Source organism: Bufo gargarizans, chromosome 3 (genome assembly GCF_014858855.1).
Source record: "Bufo gargarizans isolate SCDJY-AF-19 chromosome 3, ASM1485885v1, whole genome shotgun sequence".
Taxonomy (NCBI): Eukaryota; Metazoa; Chordata; class Amphibia; order Anura; family Bufonidae; genus Bufo; species Bufo gargarizans.
This window is the reverse complement of record NC_058082.1, coordinates 333,149,772-333,170,039: the sequence shown is the minus strand read 5'-3', so window position 1 is coordinate 333,170,039 and position 20,268 is coordinate 333,149,772. Positions and strand designations below refer to the sequence as shown.

General features: G+C 44.6%; 1 protein-coding gene across 1 annotated transcript in view; it reads right to left on the bottom strand.

Annotated features, from left to right (window-relative positions):
• ADIPOR1 (adiponectin receptor 1) overlaps positions 1–20,268 on the bottom strand; it is a 61,462-nt gene that overhangs the window by 22,178 nt on the left and 19,016 nt on the right. Inside the window, exon 2 of the mRNA XM_044287284.1 lies at positions 9,947–10,032. The gene's annotated coding sequence lies outside the window, so the exon portion shown is untranslated. The remainder of the gene's footprint in view (positions 1–9,946; positions 10,033–20,268) is intronic.

Sequence of the window (20,268 nt, the reverse complement as noted above, 5' to 3'; positions counted from 1 at the left end):
ATACAGGTGGTATGTGTCGCTGTCTAGGTTGGACAGAGAGGTGTTTGTAGGTTTAACAACTGTGTGTGACTGCTGGAGAAACATAGTGCTTGTACTTGGCCATCTCTAGCAGTCCAATAGAGTTGAATGGAGCAGTGGACATGCATCCATGTCTGCCACTCCATTCAAATTGGTGAACATTCTAGTGAATGGTGAGGACTAGGGTTGCACAATTAATCAAATTAATTTGTTTTCTTTTAGCCCCAACGCTGTTTATTTTTAGAAATCTTGATAGCGACTTCTTTCCTTCTGAAGAGCTGAATCATCACAGCACCCGTGGGTCATTTAAGTCTTTACCACCTCCGCTATTAATCCAGGAGTGGGTGCAGAAAGCCTCATGAACTGTGCAGATACCACGATCCAGATAAGGCTACATGCACACGACCGTATGTGTTTTGCGGTCCACAAATTGTGGATCCATTGTAACAATGCCTAAAACGGACAAGAATAGGACATGTTCTATTCGGTGTATCCGGTTTGCGCCTGCGATGGCCAGGCGATTCATAATTCCTTATGAAAGGTAGGTGCCAACATGTCTGGGAGGTCTCATTGATCCTGGGCAAGGGCGGATACCCCATGCTGAGGGTTTTCCTGCCATATTCAGGTGGCTCCAAACTGGTGCACTGAGGTGTGACCTTCTCCTTGAAGGTTGGATCCCCTGGGGGAGGGGACGGAACTTATTTTGCATGTAAGCTGAACATGCCAAGAGGTGCATCAAATTACAGTCAGGGCTGGGGCTTTGAACCAGGGCCCTCCTGTGGAGCTATCTGTCAGCAGATGGGGGGGTGAGGACATGGCTAACAGTAAATATTAATCCATATTCCTCACAATGTCATATTCTAGGTTCTTCAAAGTAGCCACCTTTTGCTTTGATTACTGCTTTGCACACTCTTGGCATTCTCTTGATTACCTCTTGAAGTTAGTCACCTGAAATGGTCTTCCAACAGTCTTGAAGGAGTTCCCAGAGATGCTTAGCACTTGTTGGCCCTTTTGCCTTCACTCTGCGGTCCAGCTCACCCCAAACCATCTTGATTGGGTTCAGGTCCGGTGACTGTGGAGGCCAAGTCATCTGGCGCAGCACCCCATCACTCTCCTTCATGGTCAAATAGCCCTTACACAGCCTGGAGGTGTGTTTGGGGTCATTGTCCTGTTGAAAAATAATTGATGGTCCAACTAAACGCAAATCGGATGGAATAGCATGCTGCTGCAAGATGCTGTGGTAGCCATGCTGGTTCAGTATGCCTTCAATTTTGAATAAATCCCCAACAGTGTCACCAGCAAAGCACCCCCACACCATCACACCTCCTCCTCTTCCATGCTTCACGGTGAGAACCAGGCATGTAGAGTCCATCCGTTCACCTTTTCTGCGTCGCACAAAGACATGGTGGTTGGAACCAAAGATCTCAAATTTGGACTCATCAGACCAAAGCACAGATTTCCACTGGTCTAATGTCCATTCCTTGTGTTCTTTAGCCCAAACAAGTCTCTTCTGCTTGTTGCCTGTCCTTAGCAGTGGTTTCCTAGCAGATATTCTACCATGAAGGCCTGATTCACACAGTCTCCTCTTAACAGTTGTTCTAGAGATGTGTCTGCTGCTAGAACTCTGTGTGGCATTGACCTGGTCTCTAATCTGAGCTGCTGTTAACCTGCGATTTCTGAGGCTGGTGACTCGGATGAACTTATCCTCCGCAGCAGCAGGTGTGACTCTTGGTCTTCCATTCCTGGGGTGTTCCGCATGCGAGCCAGTTTCTTTGTAGCGCTTGATGGTTTTTGTGACTGCACTTGGGGACACTTTCAAAGTTTTCCCAATTTTTCGGACTGACTGACCTTTATTTCTTAAAGTAATGATGGCTACTCGTTTTCCTTTACTTAGAATTTGTATTATAAACCATTTCAGATGACTACTAAGCTCATCAAGAGAATGCCAAGAGTGTGCAAAGCAGTAATCAAAGCAAAAGGTGGCTATTTTGAAGAACCTAGAATATGAAGATATTCCCCCCAAAAATGACCTGTGTTATCCAATACAAGCCTGCCAGTCTTTCACTTAAATCCTAACTGCCATACACATGTCCCTTATCAGCCAATAGAAACTCTCAGATCCTACTCAAGGTTGCCATAACAACTGATCACAGGTTTTAGCAGTTCGCAGGTCCTGAAATATTCAGTCATATGACGTATGACAGCACAACTACACTGCTACATGCATGGGGGGGGGAGCAACTATTAAACAGACGGGCGTCGTGGATGTCACCGTTAAAGGGGGCGGCCACTGTGAAAGCCACCGCTATTTAATATAAAATTGCAATAAATAAATACCCCAACAACACTGGGTCATCAGCTAGTCTAATATATAAAGCTGAGTGTATGTATGTATGTATGTATGTATGTATGTATGTATGTATGTACGTCCACTAAAGGAATCTGCACCGTCGCATATACAATCACGAAATTTGGCACACAGGTAAATCAGGTGTCAGGTAAGGTTTTAGACTGGGTCTCAGCTCTCTAGGATGTACCGTTCCTGGGATTATATATCTACATTAGCCAATAAAAGCCTGCAGGTTTTTCTTTTCATATCCCAACTGCCATACACACAGTCGCATGTCCCTCATCAGCCAATAGAAGCTCGCAGGTCCTTAGTCTCCACATACACACTGTTTTACACCAGGTTGCCATAACAACCCAGCCATTTTTCTTTTCTGCTGCAGGTCAGCTTTAAAGGGGCAGGGCGCTGTGGATGACACACCCATGATCCAGTTAGGCCACACCCCCTCCCACTCTGCAGCCAACAGGGATTTAAGAAATTAAGGTACAAATTTACTTCTGTCAGCTGCAGGGGTGGGAGGGAGGGTGACATTCTCCCTGAAGCTCACACTCAGACAGCACAGTGCTGCTGTCTGAGAGTGAGCTGTTCAAAAGAACATCCCTGTTCTTTTGAACAGCTCGCAGGGAGTCTTAAACCGGACCTCAGGCCACCATAGGGACATGCTGCTGTGGAGGTCACAGTTAAGGGGACGGTCCACTATGGAGGTCAGTGTTAAGGGGCAGATTGCTGTAGGGGTCACTGTTAAGGGGACGGGGTGTTGTGGAAATCACTGTTAGGAGATGGGGTACTGTTGAGGTCACTTAAAGGGGTGGGACGCTGTCGAGGTCACGGATGCTGTGGAGGTCAAGTGGGGCAGGCACTGTGATGGTAACAGTTAAGGAGACGGTCCGCTATGGAGGTCAGTGTTTAGCAAAGCTCTGTAGAGATCAGCAATCACAACACGGACACAGCAGCATCTCCGGTTCCATCTTTATTTCTTGTACTTAAAAAGAATGTGAACACAACAGCAGCAACGTTTCAGCTACATAGTAGCCTTTTTCAAGCTTGAAAAAGGCTACCATGTAACCGAAACGTTGCTGCTGTTGTGTACACATTCTATTATCAGGTATATAAGGACTCTAAGGAGTGTATGATGTAGTATGAGGTTTAACACACTGTATATGTGAGGTATATATTTATATACCTCATATTATACATATACAGTTACAGTGTGAAAATATATATATATATATATATATACATACATACACACACACACCTTAACTCATATACTACATCATATACACTCCTTATATACCTCACAAGCGCATATATATATATATATATATATATATATATATATTTTTTTTTTTTTTTTTTTTTTTTTTTTAATGAAAATGCACAGAATATCAGTATAAGTTATCGGCTATCGGCCTGAAAGTTCACAGAATATCGGTATCGGCTCTAAAAAAATCTATATAGGTCGATCCGTAATAGAAACCACCCATAAATGACCTGATTTTAGAAACTACACCCCTCAAATTACTTAAAACTGGTTTTACAAACTATGTTAACCCTTTAGGTGTCACACAATTAAAGGAAAATGGAGGTGAAATTTAAAATTTTCAGTTTTTGTGCAGATTTTTAATTTTAATCCATTTTTTTTCTATAACACAGCAAAATGAACCTTAATATTTATTACCCCGATTCTGCAGTTTACAGAAACACCCCATTTATGTTCGTAAACAGCTGTATGGGCGCACGGCAGGGTTCAGAAGGAAAGGAGCAACATGGTTCTTCGAGAGCAGATTTGTTAGAATGGCTTTTGAGTGTCGTGTCATTTTAAGGCACAATAAGGCACCACTAAAGTAGAAACCATCCAAAAGGGACTCCATTTTGGAAACTACACCCCTCAAATAACTAATTGAGGGGTTTACTGACCACTTTTACCTCAGAGGCGTGTCATAATATTTAGAAACACATGGCTACAAGAACAATTCGCCAAAAAGCCCAAATTTTTCAGTTTAACAAAGGATAACAAGAGAAAATAATTTGTTACCCATATTCTCTTGAATATGGCAACAACCCATATGTGGTTGTAAACTGCTAAATGAGCAGACGGCAGAATTTTAAAAGGAAAGGAGCGGCATCTGCATTTTCTAACATGAAATTTGCTGAAATAGATTTTAATGGCCATAACTTTCATTTTTTGTTGACTGAGCTGTGTGGGGGCTACTTTTTTGCAGGGTGAGCTTTAGTTTTTAATGGTACCATTTTTAGGTACATATGACTTTTTGATCACTTTTTATTTAATTTTTTATGAGGTGAAGTGGCTAATGCAATTCTGACATTTTATTTTTTGTTATGGCGTTCTCCATGTGGTATACTTGATAAGATGGTTGTATTCTGTGGGTTGATACGGTTCTGGCGATGTCAAATTTATATTGTTTTATTCATGTTCTACCACTTTTATATCATAAAAATCACTTTTTCTAAAACTTAAAAAATATATATATTTTTTTGCATCACCAAATTAAAAGACCCATAACTTTTTGATTTTTCCATCAATGTAGCTGCGTGAGCTTTTTTTTTTTTCAGGACGGTACAATTTTGGGGTCTATAGGGCTTTTTTGTGTGCTTTTTTTTAAATTAATTTTTTAGGAGGTGAAGCGGGCAAAAATTGCATTTGTTAGAGTTTTTTCTATGGGGGTTGGGTTCTCCATGTAGTATATTTGATATGATAATTTTATTCTGTGGAATGATACAGTTATGGCGCCACTAACATTATATAGTTTTTCTTCATTTTCTACCACTTTTAAATCATAAAATCACTTTTTATCAAACTTTTTGTTGCATCACCAAAATCTAAGACCCATAACTTTTTTATTTTTCCAATAACAGTTGTATGAGGGCAGGTTTTTAGCAGGATGGGCTGCAGTTCTTATTGGTATCAGTTTTCAGATGCATATGACTTTTTGATCACTTTTTATTAAATATTTTTGGGAGGTAAAGCAAAAAAACAGCATTTCTGCCATAGTTTTTATTTTATTTTTTTACAGCGTTCACCACTTGGGATTGGTAGCATGATCATTTTATAGATCAGGTCATTACGGATGTGGCGATACCAATTATGTGTAGTTTATTTTTTATTCTCTTATAAATGAGCAGATGTGGGAAAAGGCCATTTATTTTATTTTGAATTTTTCTTACATTTATATTTTTTTCACACTTTTTTTTTTTATCATCAAGTCCCACTTAAAGAGGACATTTCACTTGTATAAGGCCTCATGCACACGACCGTTGTGTGCATCCGTGGCCGTTGTGCCGTTTTCCGTTTTTTTTCACGGACCCATTGACTTTCAATGGGTCCGTGGAAAAATCGGAAAATGCACCGTTTGGCAGCCGCATCCGTGAGCCGTGTTTCCTGGCCGTGAAAAAAATATGACCTGTCCTATTTTTTTCACGGCCAACGGTTCACGGGCCCATTCAAGTCAATGGGTCCGTGAAAGAACACGGATGCACACAAGATTGGCATCCGTGTCCGTGATCCGTGGCCGTAGGTTACTTTCATACAGACGGATCCGAAGATCCGTCTGCATAAAAGCTTTTTCAGAGCGGAGTTTTCACTTCGTGAAAACTCAGATCCGACAGTATATTCTAACACAGAGGCGTTCCCATGGTGATGGGACGCTTCTAGTTAGAATACACTACAAACTGTGTACAAGACTGCCCCCTGCTGCCTGGCAGCACCCGATCTCTTACAGGGGGATATGATAGTACAATTAACCCCATCATATCCCCCTGTAAGAGATCAGGGCTGCCAGGCAGCAGGGGGCAGACCCCCCCTCCCCAGTTTGAATATCATTGTGCGGCCCCCCCCCCTCCCCTGTTGTTAACTCGTTGGTGGCCAGTGTGCGCACCCCCCTCCCTCCCTCCCTCTATTGTTTTAATACATTGGGGCCAGTGTGCGCGCGCCCCCTCCCTCCCTCTATTGTTTTAATACATTGGGGCCAGTGTGCGCGCGCCCCCCCAACCCCCCCTCCCTCCCTCTATTGTTTTAACACATTGGGGCCAGTGTGCGCACCCCCACAACCCCCCCCCCCCCCCCTCTATTGTAATCATCATCGGTGGCAGCGGAGTAGAAGATTTTCATACTTACCTGGCTGCTGGCTGCTGCGATGTCTGCGTCCGGCCGGGAGCTCCTCCTACTGGTAAGTGACAGCAATGCGCCGCACAGACCTGTCACTTACCAGTAGGAGGAGCTCCCGGCCGGACACAGAGATCGCAGCAGCCAGGTAAGTATGAATCTTCTACTCCGCTGCCACCGATGATCGGGGGGGGGGGGGGGGGGGGGCACACTGGCCCCAATGCTATTATTACAATAGAGGGAGGGAGGGGGGGGGTTGGGGGGGCGCGCACACTGGCCCCAATGCTATTATTACAATAGAGGGAGGGAGGGGGGGGGGTTGGGGGGGCGCGCACACTGGCCCCAATGCTATTATTACAATAGAGGGAGGGAGGGAGGGGGGTGCGCACACTGGCCACCAACGAGTTAACAACAGGGGAGGGGGGGCCCACTGGCCACCAATGAGTTAAAAACAGGGGGGGGGGTCTGCCCCCTGCTGCCTGGCAGCACCTGCCAGGCAGCAGGGGACAGTCATGTACACAGTTTTTTTGTATATTCTAACCTGAAGCGTCTCCATCACCATGGGAACGCCTCTGTGTTAGAATATACTGTCGGAAATGAGTTTCACGATGTAGCTCATATCCGACAGTATATTCTAACATAGAGGCGTTCCCATGGTGATGGGGACGCTACAAGTTAAAATATACCATCGGATTGGAGAAAACTCCAATCCGATGGTATAACAGAACTCCAGACTTTACATTGAAAGTCAATGGGGACGGATCCGTTTGAAATGGCACCATATTGTGTCAACATCAAACGGATCCGTCCCCATTGACTTGCATTGTAATTCAGGACGGATCCGTTTGGCTCCGCACGGCCAGGCGGACACCAAAATGACTTTTTTTTCATGTCCGTGGATCCTCCAAAAATCAAGGAAGACCCACGGACGGAAAAACGGTCACGGATCACGGACCAACGGAACCCCGTTTTGCGGACCGTGAAAAAAAACGTCCGTGTGCATGAGGCCTAAACTATGTGAACTGAGTATGCTGCCATATAGAGCGGCGCCCGGGGATCTCACTGCACTTACTATTATCCCCGGGCGCCGCTCCGTTCTCCGGTTATAGGCTCCGGTACCTTTGCTCCTTAAGTTATAGTAGGCGGGTCTTCCCTTGTCCTGTGGGCGTCTCCTTCTCCTAGGCTGCAGCGCTGGCCAATCGCAGCGCACAGCTCACAGCCTGGGAGTTTTTTTTATCCCTGGCTGTGAGCTGTGCGCTGCGATTGGCCAGCGCTGCAGCCTAGGAGAAGGAGACGCCCACAGGACAAGGGAAGACCCGCCTACTATAACTTAATGAGCAAAGGTACCGGAGCCTATAACGGGAGAACGGAGCGGCGCCCGGGGATAATAGTAAGTGCAGTGAGATCCCCGGGCGCCGCTCTATATGGCAGCATACTCAGTTCACATAGTTTATACAAGTGAAAGGTCCTCTTTAAATCTTGAAGATCCAGTGGGGCTTAATGGCTGTACTATACAGTACTTTGCAATGCTCTTTTCAATGCAGAGTGCAGATCAGAGCCTGAACACGGCACTTTTACATTGAGACGATCCGATTGGTTAGTCTGCACGAACTAACCAATCGGAGTGATCGCTGGCAAGGGACCACTCTAATTGGTCCCTTGCTGGCAGTACTGGACTCTACACTGTCCATAACATCGGCAGTGCAGGGGCAGAAACTTTAATCCAAGCACATTGCAGCGCTTGGATTAAAGAGGTGCCATAACTTATACATATGTGCTATCTGCACGGGGTATGTGCAGATAGCCCGTATATCGCCGAATGGCAGTCGGGAAGGGGTTAATCTTCAGAAAATTATGCAAGAATAACCGAAACGTTGACTTTATCACATCCAACTAGACAAATATGACAGAAGTGGCGAACTTCCTGCACAATGACACAAAAACAAATTTGAATGCCCTCTGACACCCAGAGGTTTACAGGTTTAAAAAAAATAAAATAAATGCATCTGAGGGGTTAAACGTCTGCAATCACTAATCGCAGACACTATATCCGGGCGTTTCGTGTTTAAAAAAATAGCTACCAGGTTTCTGCTGTTTTAAAAATAGGATTTCCCCCCCTACATGTATGGCGGTGGTACTGAAGGGATCAAAGCCTCCCTGGCACCAAGCAGCTATGGCACGGACCAGTTGACATGATTTGGATATCCATATGTCCTTTCTGGTGCCCCGCAAAAATAAAAAATAAAATAGAACATGTCCTATATTTTTTGTTTTATGCACAAGGATAGGATAGTTCTATAGAGCAGTGATCCTCAACTCTAGTCCTCAGGGCCCAACTGCCAGTTTTAAAGATTTCCTTAGTATTGAGCAAGTGATATAATTAGTGTCAATGCCTCAGGACTTACCACAGGTGTTCATTCTGTGTGATATTCTCAAATCAAGACCGGTAGGTGGGCCCTGACGACTGGAGTTGGGAAACACTACTAGAGAGGACAGGATTCTTTGCAAAATGCAGAACACACGTGGCCAGAATCTATGCTTTGTGGATCCGCAATTTTCGGACTGCAAAGCAGGCTACGTTCGTGTGCATGAGCCCTTATATTGGTGAAAATGACATGACAAACTCCCTTTAATGAGGTGACCATGTGCGCCATTGTTGTCTGTTACAATCATCAGCAGAGGACACACTGAGGTTAAAAGGAACTGACCAAAACTATTAACTTATGCTAGTCTCACACCTGTGATAGGTGTTAGAAGGTCTGAAAGACTGACTGCACATGAGTGATCTGACAGCTTCTTTTGGTTTCACTTTGTCTCTGTGTTGCTAGTATGTCCACACCTCCTGTTCAGGTGTGGATCATGTGACCTTTACCTCTCCCTATTTAGTCTGACTTTACCCATCACTTCTCAATCTGAATAGCTTCATTTGGTTTTGGAAGAGCTGGTGTGTGGTTCTTGTTGAAGTCCTGTTCATCCATCATCCTCAGAAGTTAAGTGCTCCACTTGTTGTGTTTTGTATGCCCCCCCTTGTTTACTAGGCCTCAGCGAGACGCGTGTAACTTTACGAGGGAAGGCATGGGTTGTTTCTGCCCTGTCATTACCTTTAGGGCATCAGAGGATTACCAGGGTATCCGAGGTTCCTGTGTATGGATAGGAGTTAGGGCCAGGAGCAGAGTTTTATAGGTGGTGACCCTTTTCCTTCTATAGCAGTGAGGCCTAGTGTATTTCCTCTTCCTTCTTGTTGTCTTTTGGTGTTCCCCTACTACATCCATGACAGCTAGACCACAAAGTTATTAACCTTGACTCCTACTTCATTAACCCCTTCCCAACTGCCCACTGGATATATACACATCCTACCTGCATATACTAATTAAAGCTCCTGCAATCTAGCAGGAGCAGGTCGGGTCCTGGCTATCGGACACAGCGGGGACCCTGTCCCGGAAGGAGAGCCTTACCTGAGCGCAGGGGGAGAGCAGGAGCCGCTTCCTATGTTAGTCCCAGCGGTCACGTGTCCACCGGGTGTCTCAGGGCAGGAGCAGAGCTGCAGGGTCAAATAAAAAAAACATTGACTGCCAAAATAATTTTTGCAAACAAATAAAAGTTAGTCACAAAACCACCACATGCACAAAGTTGCCTGGGCATTAAAAAAAATTAAATGGGCCAGGTTTACCCTTTCATAACAGTGCCTAAAAAAAAGGTCTGAGTTTGTTTTTCATTTTTTTCGTTTTTCCTCCAATTCCAAGAGTCATAACTTTTAAAATGTTCAGTTCAGTTTTCATTTTGAGTTCACACAGCAATATGAGGGCTTATTTTTTGTGGGACAAGATGCATTTTTAATGGCACCATTTAATTTGCCTTGTCCCGTATTAAAAAATAAAAAAAGGCGAGTTAAATTATTATTATTATTTTTTTAACCCCTCTAGCGCTATTTTACTATGCATTCTGTATTCAGAATGCTATTATTTTCCCTTATAACCATGTTATAAGGGAAAATAATTTAGGGGTGCACCGAAATGAAAATTCTGGTCCGAAACCGAAAATTCAGGATACCCCTTGACCGAAACCGAAACTGCCTTTTTGCCCAAATACTTTTAAAAGACCCCCCACCCCATAACAGTGCCATCCACAGACCCCCCCACCTCATAACAGTGCCATCCACAGACCCCCACCCACCCCATAACAGTGCCATCCACAGACCCCCACCCACCCCATAACAGTGCCATCCACAGACCCCCCCACCTCATAACAGTGCCATCCACAGACCCCCACCCACCCCATAACAGTGCCATCCACAGCCCCCCCCATTGTACAATTAATAGAAAATAGCGGGGAGGGACTGGGAGGAGGAGCTGGGGGCCGGTGCGTTCACTGTGCTCCGGCCCCCAGCTCCAGTAGTTATAAAATGTTGTACAATTAATAAGCATTCTATTCATGAGGCCCCCTCTGCAGTATTACATTCAATACAGCCACATCATACTCACAGGGCTGTCATCTTAATGCTGGCCGGCCGGGCAGAGGAGCGGCAGCGTCACATCTAACGTCATGTGCCCGGCCTACTTTCTGAATGAAGGAGGCGGCGCAGGCATGTGACGTCAGTCGTGACGCTGCCGCTCGTCTGCCCGGCCGGCCAGCACAGTCCTGTGAGTAGGATGTGGCTGTATTGAATGTAATACTGCAGAGGGGGCCTCATGAATAGAATGCTTATTAATTGTACAACATTTTATAACTACTGGAGCTGGGGGCCGGAGCACAGTGAACGCACCGGCCCCCAGCTCCTCCTCCCAGTCCCTCCCCGCTATTTCCGGCCGATATGTAAAAATATCGGCAGAAACAGATTAGGTGCATTCTCGGCCGCCGAAATTTCGGTGCACCCCTAATAATAATGATCAGGTCTCCATCCCGATTGTCTCCTAGCAACCAGGCGTGAAAATCGCACTGCATCCGCACTTGGAAAGGGGGGTGATTTGTATTTGTGATATTTGTATATACCGTATTTTTCGCCCTATAAGACGCATCAAGGAAAATAAGAAAAACATTTTAAATCTGACCTCAGCTCAGACCCCCAATGTTAATCAGACCTCAGCTCACAGCTCCAATCAGACCTCCAATGTTAATAAGTCCCCCAATCACACCGCAGATCAGACCTCCATGTGAATGATCCCCATTCCGACCTCAGAATAGACCTCAATTAAGTCCCCCAATCAGACCTCCGTCTTAGAGGGCGAAAAATATGGTATTTTTAAAAAACTTTTTACTCAGTAACTTTTAGCCCAGGGGATTATAACCTGTGATCTTCTTATCGCTTATCTCACAGACCATGATAGAGAACTATAATGGTCTATGAGATTTTCATTGCCTGTCTGTAAAGTTGTGCCTGGAGTACAGAGTTACCGGCAGCTTACAATGAGGCCTGGGAAACTTCAAGTGATCTCACTGTGGGGGCTCCAATCGGAAGGCAAACATTAGATTATCCTGGCAGATCTGTTTACTTTCTCCCCTTCTTGTTTTGTTGAATACATAACTTTATTGATATACAAGCCTGGCTGCACTGCACAGTGATGAGTCACATGCTGGCCATGCCCCTCACACTGCTCTGTCTGCAGCAGCTACTCCCTCTATAAAGCCTCATTCACACGTCAGTGTTTCACGGATGAATGCTGTACGTGTTCTCCAGGGACAGCACACGTCCCCATTCATTTTGTATTCAGACATCAAGGTTTTAGCACGGTCTATGGGTCAGTGTACCCCATGTGCCATCCCCAGTGCTGTGCAAGCTCTGACCTGCATAGTGCATAAAATTCACCAACCCTCGGTAATGATTGTGGTTTATGGTGCATTTTGTAGCCAACAGGTTCCTTTTAATGCGACAGAGCTAACATTGACGAAGAACAGTAAACTGCTTGGTCAGTGATTACACAATCAAGGTAGTGCAGCCTTTATTTTGGGTTCTGCAGGAGGGTATATGTTGAGGCAGGGTCAAATTAAAGGCTGTGTACACCTTTGAGGCATTTTTTTCTTTATTAAAAATAGGGAGCCATCTTTTCTGAACATAGCTAAGATGCTCTAGAAGCAGCCTATGTATTTTCTCTCTTGTGTCAGGCAGGGAAGCTAAGCTCCTTATCTTTGCTCTCTGACATTATAAACACTCATTATAGCTCAGTTCTTATCTAACTGATAAGAATGTGGCTTAAATTAGTGTTTATGTCCTCTCAGTAGTTTAGAGAAAAGGTTTATTAGATGCATAAAGTGAAAGTACCAGTCACACATTTAGAAAAACAGTTAACCCTTTACGACAGAACAGCAATAGTTTTAATAAAGCCCCAAAAATAATAATTTTAGCCAAAAGTTAGTAAAATGATATCATTAACAAAAATTGACTCTGAAGGGGTGTGTACATAGCATTGACCCTGCCTCAATATAAACCCTCCTGCACAACCCAAAGTAAATGGTGCACCACCTTGTTGTGTTATCATTGACCAGTACCATTAGCAGTTTATACTTTGGCAATCACATGAAAGGGGTTTTCCCAAGACTTTTATATTGATGATCTATCCTCTGGTCATCAGTACCTGACCGGTGGGGGTCCAACACCCACTGAGCATGCATCTGTGTCACAGTGCAGTTCACCTAGTAGGCTGGCTGTTTCCTGTGTATGTTGGTTGCTTGGGGCTGCATGCTGGCTGCGGTGTTAGTGTGTGAACCGTTGCCTGTGTTGTGTCTCCCCACACCCATATCCCTGTGGTTTTGGTCACCAGTGCTGTGCTAGCTGGCAGCATGTGCTATGTGTACTGGCTGTGGGTGTTCCCATGTATGCTGGTTCTACAATGCATGCTGGCTGCGGCCTTGCGTGTGAACAGGGTCTGAGTATGGATGCTGTGTGCAGTTCTGTCACTCTTTGTTGTGTAGGCTGGCTGCCTGTAACCTCATACTGGCTACAGTTATCCTGTGTATGCTGGTTGTCGTCTGGAGCGTGCTGGCTGCAGCATTCTGTGACTGGTGTGAATGGACACTTGCAATGGTATGTTTTATGCTTCTGGTTACTCCTGGTTCTGGTGGGGTATTTCTATCTGTGATAAGCCCTCATACAGCTGGCTATACAAACAGTTGTCACCCCAGAAAGGCAGGGAGTGAAAATCGAATATGCAAAAATGAAAAACCCTCCGGGGGTCGAAAGGGTTAAAAGAAAATCTGTACCAAATGTATTTTCTGACAGTTGATACCAGATAGAGACACATCCTCTTTCTAATTTTTTTTTTAATTCTCTAACTGAACATTTTTCTAAATTCTACTTCCTAATGCCGATTATGGGGGCTGCCATCTTGTCCCAGTTGTTCTTAACCCCTTAAAGAGAACCTTTCATCAGGCTTTAGTCTTATTATCCTACCTTATACGGCGTCCCCCACTGATGCCATGGCACTTTTTTTTTTTTTCTTTCTAAAGAACCCCCCGTTCGTCCGCTGTTGGCCCTGTATATTTTGCCGCCTTATATTATAATGACGCGACTCTGTTATACTAGGCAGAGACTTGTATTTTCCCTGGGAGTGGTTATCTTCTCTCTGGCTGTGAGCGCCTCCAATCAGAGAGCCCCGCTTTAAGCCAAGGAGAATGAGCTCAAGTTCTCGCGAGAATCGGGCTCAGTGTGCTCCTCAGAAGCACAGGGAAGAAGGAAGCAATCTCTCCCTCCCCCTGTGCTGGTACTGCTGCTGCCACAGCCACATGTGAGGAGAGCGGGTCGAGCGCACTGCGCCACCAATGAAAGTAAACGTTTAATACAAATCCAAGAGGTGGGGAGCTGCAATCAGCGGCAGTTAAGCCCTCAGGTGCCACACCCGCCTCCAGTATTAAATGTTAATTATCATTGGTGGCGAAGTGCGCCCCCTCCCCTCAACCCCCCCCCAGTATTAAAATCATTGGTGGCAGTGGCCACAGTGTCCCCTCCTCGTCGGTGGCAGCTTCTGATCGGAGCCCCAGCAGTGTAATCCTGGGGCTCCGATCAGTTACCATGACAGCGGTCCAAAACGGATCAGTTTTGCCCTAATGCATTCTGAATGGATAAGGATCTGCTCAGAATACATCAGTTTGCCTCCAATCAGTCTCTATTCTGCTATGGAGCCGGACACAAACGCTGCCTGCAGCGTTTTGCTGTCCGCTTAACCAAACTGAGCCAAACGGATCCGTCCTGGCACACACTGAGTCAATGAGGACAGATCTGTTTTCTCTGACACAATCTGGTACAATAGAAAACTGTTCCATCTCCCATTGACTTTCAATGGAGTTCATGATGGATCCATCTTGGCTATGTTACAAATAATACAATACATCATGAACGGATCCATTAAATAAGGGGGAAATGGTTATTAAATAGTCTCTCTTGTTCCTCTCCACCTACTACTACAGCTCAGCCTAATAGCTACACCCATTACATAATCATTCAGAGCCCAGTACTCCAGGGAGCATGCTCAGTTTGTTTTCCTGTACTAGACAGTACATTTCCTTCTTGCCAGTACTCCTAGCTGTGTTTTCACCTCCTCCAGTGCTATATGACAGCGATACACAGAGCACTATTCCAATCACAGACATGGTAATCATGATTCTGTGTCCCTAGCAAGGTATTATCTGTTAGAACATACAGCTACACACTTCTCTTTTACCACCTTTTTATGCTACAAATGGTTGGATACACACTCATCTCTGCTATCCCTCAGTGAATCACAGTAATCAAAGTGATCTGATGCCCATTAGACTGCGCTATCATATTGTATATCACTTTTTATTGATACCACAAAAGTCAGATCCACACTCGACTCCGGCTATACAGTACAGACCAAAAGTTTGGACACACCTTCTCATTCAAAGAGTTTTCTTTATTTTCATGACTATGAAAATTGTAGATTGACACTGAAGGCATCAAAACTATGAAATAACAAATGTGGAATTATATACATAACAAAAAAAAGGTGTGAAACAGAAAATGTGTCATTCTAGGTTCTTCAAAGTAGCCACCTTTTGCTTTGATTACTGCTTTGCACACTCTTGGTATTCTCTTGATGAGCTTCAAGAGGTAGTCAGTCACCTGAAATGGTCTTCTAACAGTCTTGAAGGAGTTCCCAGAGATGCTTAGCACTTGTTGGCCCTTTTGCCTTCACTCTGCGGTCCAGCTCACCCCAAACCATCTCGATTGGGTTCAGGTCTGGTGACTGTGGAGGCCAGGTCATCAGGCGCAGCACCCCATCACTCTCCTTCATGGTCAAATAGCCAGTGTCACCAGCAAAGCACCCCCACACCATCACACCTCCTCCTCTATGCTTCACGGTTGGAACCAGGCATGTAGAGTCCATCCGTTCAGGCATGTAGAGTCCACGGTGGTTGGAACCAAAGATCTCAAATTTGGACTCATCAGACCAAAGCACAGATTTCCACTGATCTAATGTCCATTCCTTGTGTTCTTTAACCCAAACAAGTCTCTTCTGCTTGTTGCCTGCCCTTAGCAGTGGTTTCCTAGCAGATATTCTACCATGAAGGCCTGATTCACACAGTCTCCTCTTAACCCCTTAGGTACGTCATGAGTTTAAAGTGAGATTGCGGCGCCCCGGGGGTTAATCCGCACAGGATGCCGGCTGAAATCATTCGGCGATCAGAAACTTTAGTATGCCGAAAATATACAATCACCCACCCCTGCACCTCTGAATGATTTTAGCCCGGTGGGAGGTGCAGGGGGGGTTGCGGCGGTGCGGCAGGCAGGATCGCGATCTCCCGCCCGCCTCCCGCCGAATAATCGTTGGTGGCCAGTGCTTATACCAGAGTGTCAGCACATTGCTGACACACTGGTATAAACGGCTGACATCTGTGAATGGATGTCTGCCGTTAAACCCTTTCCATACAGCGGCCCGTACGGAGCGCTGTATGGAAAGAGTTAACAGTAAGATGCGGCTCCCTCCCTCTCCCATCGGGGGGCTGCTGTGCCTTTGCAGCACCCCGACAGGATGGGGTGACAGAGGGAGGGAGCCCCAGTCCTTACCCTTCCCTGTCTGCGAATTTGTGGCCACAACTACGCAGACGGGGAAGGTTCCCATGGCAACAGGACGCCCTCTCAGGCGTCCTGTTGTCCATGGTGCTGAACAGATCTGTGCTAAAGGCATAGATCTGTTCAGACAAAGTGTAAGTAAAATACAGGACAGTACAATATATATTGTACTGTACTGTATTATACAGACATCAGACCCACTGGATCTTCAAGAACCAAGTGGGTCTGGGTAAAAAGTAAAAAAAGAAGTGAAAAAAAAAAGTTAATCAAAAACACACATTTATCACTGATTAAAAATGAAAGAAAAAAAAATTCCCTACACGTTTGGTATCGCCGCGTCCGTAACGACCTGATCTATAAAACGGTCATGTTACTTTCCCCGCACGGTGAACGTCATAAAAATTTAAACGGAGAAAATTAACCTTTTGCCCACCTTACTTCCCAAAAAAGGTAATAAAAGGGATCAAAAAAGTCGCATGTACGCCAAAATAGTGCCAATTAACCCCTTAGGGACACAGCCTTTTTACACCTTAGGACCAGGCCATTTTTTGCAAATCTGACCAGTGTCACTTTAAGTGCTGATAACTTTAAAACGCTTTGACTTATCCAGGCCGTTCTGAGATTGTTTTTTCGTCACATATTGTACTTCATGACACTGGTAAAATGAAGTCAAAAAAATTATTTTTTTTGCACAAAATAATACCTAATTTACCAAAAAATTTCAAAAATTTGCAAATTTCAAAGTTTCAGTTTCTCTACTTCTGTAATACATAGTAATACCCCCAAAAATTGTGATGATTTTACATTCCCCATATGTCTACTTCATGTTTGTAGCATTTTGGGAATGATATTTTATTTTTTGGGGATGTTACAAGGCTTAGAAGTAAATTTTGAAAATTTTCAGAAATCTTCAAAATCCCACTTTTTATGGACCAGTTCAGGTTTGAAGTCATATTGTGAGGCTTAGATAATAGAAACCTCCCAAAAATGACCCCATCTAAGAAACTACACCCCTCAAGGTATTCAAAACTGATTTTACATACGTCGTTAACCCTTTAGGTGTTGCACAAGAGTTATTGGCAAATGGGGATGAAATTTGAGAATTTCATTTTTTTGTCTAATTTTCCATTTTAACCCATTTTTTCCACTAACAAAGCAAGGGTTAACAGCCAAACAAGACTGTATCTTTATTGCCCTGACTCTGCCGTTTACAGAAACACCCCATATGTGGCCGTAAACTACTGTACGGCCACACAGCGGGGCGTAGAGTGAAAGGTGCGCCGTTTGGTTTTTGGAAGCCAGATTTTGCTGGACTGGTTTATTTGACACCATGTCCCATTTGAAGCCCCCTGATGCACCCCTAGAGTAGAAACTCCATAAAAGTGACCCCATCTAAGAAACTACACCCCTCAAGGTATTCAAAACTGATTTTACATACATTTTTAACCCTTTAGGTGTTGCACAAGATTTAATGGAAAATAGAGATACAATTTCCAAATTTCACTTTTTTGGCAGATTTTCCATTTTAATATTTTTTTTCCAGTTACAAAGAAAGGGTTAACAGCCAAACAAAACTCATTATTCATGGCCCTAATTCTGTAGTTTACAGAAACACCCCATATGTGGTCGTAAACTGCTGTACGGGCACACGGCAGGGCGCAGAAGGAAAGGAATGCCATACGGTTTTTGGAAGGCTGGATTTTGCTGGACTGTTTTTTTTTGACACCATGTCCCATTTGAAGCCCCCTGATGCACCCCTAGAGTAGAAACTCCAAAAAAGTGACCCCATTTTAGAAACTACGGGATAGGGTGGCAGTTTTGTTGGTACTAGTTTAGGGTACATATGATTTTTGGTTGCTCTATATTACACTTTTTGTGTGTCAAGGTAACAAGAAATACCTTTTTGGCACAGTTTTTTTTTTTGTTATTTACAACATTCATCTGACAGGTTAGGTAATGTGGTAATTTTGTGGTTAGGTAATGTGGTAATTTTGTAGAGCAGGTTGTCACGGACGCGGCGATAAATAAAAAAAAGTGTATACATATTATGTATGTAAGTTTTACACAATGATTTCATTTTTAAAACAAAAAAAGTTTTAGTGTCTCCATAGTCTAAGAGCCATAGTTGTTTCAGTTTTTGGGCGATTATCTTGAGTAGGGTCTCATTTTTTGCGGGATGAGATGACGGTTTGATTGGCACTATTTTGGGGTGCATATGATTTTTTGATCGCTTGCTATTGCACTTTTTGTAATGTAAGATGACAAAAAATTGCTTTTTTTACACCGTTTTTATTTTTATTTTTTTACGGTGGTCACCTGAGGGGTTAGGTCATGTGATATTTTTATAGAGCCGGTCCATACGGACGCGGCAATACCTAATATGTATACTTTTTTTAATTTATGTAAGTTTTACACAATGATTTCATTTTTGAAACAAAAAAAATGATGTTTTAGTGTTTTCATAGTCTAAGAGCCATAGTTTTTTCAGTTTTTGGGCGATTATCTTAAGTAGGGTCTCATTTTTTGCGGGATGAGATGACGGTTTGATTGTTACAATTTTGGCGCACATGCGACTTTTTTGATCACTTTTATTACCTTTTTTTGGGAAGTAAGGTGGGCAAAATTTCTATTTCATTATAGTTTTTAATTTTTTATTTTTATGGCGTTCACCGTTCGGGTAAAGTAACATGACCGTTTTATAGATCAGGTCGTTACGGACGCGGCGATACCAAACATGTGTAGGGAATTTAATTTTTTTCATTTTTAATCAGTGATAAATGTGTTTTTTTATTTTTACCTTTTTTTTCACTTTTTTAACTTTTTTTTTTACCCAGACCCACTTGGTTCTTGAAGATCCAGTGGGTCTGATGTCTGCATAATACAGTACTGTACTCTATATAGGGTACTGCACTGTATTTTACTTACACTGAACAGATCTATGCTTTCAGCACAGATCTGTTCAGCACCATGGACAGCAGGACGCCTGAGCAGGCGTCCTGTTGCCATGGGAACCTTCCCCGTCTGCCACAACTTCGCAGACGGGGAAGGGTGAGGACTGGGGTGTCGGGGGGCTGTCTGGGGGCTCTCTCCCTCTCCCATCGGGGGGCTGCAAAGGCACAGCAGCCCCCCGATCGGAGAGGGAGGGAGCTCCCTGCGCTGTTAACCTTTTCCATACAGCGGTCCGTACGGACCGCTGTATGGAAAGGGTTAAACGGCTGACATCGCATCAACGATGTCAGCCGTTTATACCAGGGTGCCAGCAATGTGCTGGCACCCTGGTATACCCACTGTACACCAACGATTACGCAATGGGAGGCGGGCGGGGGATCGCGATCCCGCCTGCCGCACCGCCCGCCTCCCGCACCGCCCGCAACCCTCCCCCTGCACCACCCGCCCACTAAATATCATTCAGGGGTGCAGGGGGAGGAAGAACATATATATTCTGGGCATTGTAAAGTTTCTGATCCCCGCGGTCAGGGACCGCGGGGATCAGAAACGGCAAAAAGCGCATCAAACCGCAGGGCTGAATTGACCTGCGGTTTGTTGCGATCGCCGACATGGGGGGGTCACGGGACCCCCCCGCGCATTTAGCCTAGGTGCCTGCTCAATGATTTGTGCAGGCACCTTGTTCCGATCACTGCCAGCTGGGCGGCAGTGATCGGAACAACACATGACGTACCGGTACGTCATGTGTCCTTAAGTACCAGGGCATCATGACGTACCGGTACGTCATGTGTCCTGAAGAGGTTAAAC